Source organism: Silene latifolia, chromosome X (assembly GCF_048544455.1).
Source record: "Silene latifolia isolate original U9 population chromosome X, ASM4854445v1, whole genome shotgun sequence".
NCBI classification, from domain to species: Eukaryota; Viridiplantae; Streptophyta; class Magnoliopsida; order Caryophyllales; family Caryophyllaceae; genus Silene; species Silene latifolia.
The window spans coordinates 178,510,409-178,512,366 of NC_133537.1; the positions used below are offsets into that span (position 1 = coordinate 178,510,409).

A 1,958-nucleotide genomic window follows, 5' to 3' on the forward strand; every position below is an offset into this window, starting at 1 on the left:
TTCCACAATTCTCACATATCCCACTTGGGATTGATGAGGATGCCGTCATGGCATTGACATGATGCTTTGATGTTTTTGAGTTTTCCTCAAGTCTAGCCATAGCTTGTTCAAACTTCAAGTTGATTGTGTCAATGTGAGCACTAAGTTGAGCACCCAATTGAGTAACGGAGTCCACTTCATACTTTCCTCCTCTAGTAGCCTTGCGAGGTCTACTATATTGTGAATTATGGACCGCCATTTCCTCAATCTTGTTCCATGTTTGATTGTCATCAACTTCGGTGAACATTCCATTTGATCCCATATTGAGAATGTTCCTTGAATCTTCATATAAACCATTCCAAAATTGTTGCACTAAAAACCATTCGCTAAGTCCATGGTGAGGACATGAGCGACAAATACCTTTGAACCGCTCCCAAGCTTCATACAAAGATTCTTCATCCCTTTGCTTAAAACCCGTAATTTGAGCTCTTAGCATGTTAGTCTTCTCCGGTGGGTAGAATTTTTTGTAGAAAGCTAGAGCTAGCTTCTTCCAAGAATCTATTCCAAGGGTGGCCTTATCAAGGCCCTTCAACCATTGCTTTGCGGTGCCGATTAAAGAAAAAGGAAATAAGACCCATCTTATTTGGTCTTGAGTCACGCCCGTTTGAGAGATAGCTTAACAATAATCGCAAAAGGTTTCCATATGAGAATGAGGGTCCTCACTAGGCATTCCCCCGAATTGGCTCCTCTCAACTAGTTGGATGAAGGCGGACTTGGCAATAAAATTACCGGTGAGATGTTGCGGTGTAGGAGTACCATTTGGTAGATCCTCCTCGGTGGGTATAGAGTGTGACGAGAATTTAGGCATTGTAGGTGGATTTTGTGGGATATTGTGTAATGGGTTTTCTTCTCCTTCTATTGCGAAAGGATTGACAAACTCACTAGTGGGTTGAACAACTTCACCAACACCTCCCAAATTCCTCCTAACAAGTCTCCTATTATTCGTCAAGGTTCTTTCGATTTCACGGTCAAAAGGTAACAAATCTCTTTGTAACCTTCTAGACATGCAAAATATCAAACAACTCGAAAACAATTAGAACAAACCTTGAGGAGTTTTACTTCCCCAAGGTGAAAAAGACACAACTAATAACAATAAAAGAAATCTTAAATCAATTAAAACTTTGTCCCGACAACGGCGCCATTTTTGATCGAGTCCATTTCATGTTCACAATTAAGCATATGTGGTCGTTGGTCAATGGTCGATACAAAACATAATTTATACTCCACAAACAACTCTACAATTAGTAAAGAGGCAAGTAAAGGTCGGATCCCAAGGGACGGGTATTGAAATGAGAATTCTATTGTAACTAGTAGTGTCTAGGGGTGTCACAAATTGGGTTGATGTAGAAGGTTACTAAACTAAAATAACAATGAAAATAAACTAGCAAGATGAATAAAATAAGGGGTGTAAACAATTGATTAAAGGCACTAGGGTGTCATGGGTTCATAGGGGAATCATGGGATATGATCATACAAACATGTTCTCAAATTATAAGCAAGCAATTATTGTTGTGATGGATTGAGTTGGGTTATATCTTACAATCCTAGGAAAGTTTGGGTCCCGGAGCCGAATCGATTAGATTGTACAACACCTACAAGTCGACTTAATCTTTCCTACTCAACACATGCATGGTCTAACAAGACTCGAGTTGGGTTATGTCTTACAAGTCAAGTTGAAAGGATAGAAGATGATAGTAAATGCAAGGATTCATAGGCTTAGCATTTCATCAAATATAACATGTGCATGTATTAAGATCAAAACAAGCAAGCAAATAAGATATGAAAGCATATTAATTTAAGCATGAATCATTCCCCATGTTGGTTTCCCCTAATCACCCATTAAACCCTAGCTAAGAGACTACTCACTCATTATCATGTTGATCATGCTAGAAAGGTTGTCAATCATACTAACATAATGA

At 38.9% G+C, this 1,958-nt stretch overlaps 1 non-coding gene across 1 annotated transcript; it reads left to right on the forward strand.

The window, feature by feature from the left end:
• The first annotated feature begins 368 nt into the window (after nt 1–368).
• On the forward strand, nt 369–475 carry LOC141625986 (small nucleolar RNA R71). Its single transcript, XR_012535722.1, has one exon. It is a non-coding gene; the product is annotated as a small nucleolar RNA R71 (small nucleolar RNA).
• The last annotated feature ends 1,483 nt before the right edge of the window (nt 476–1,958 follow it).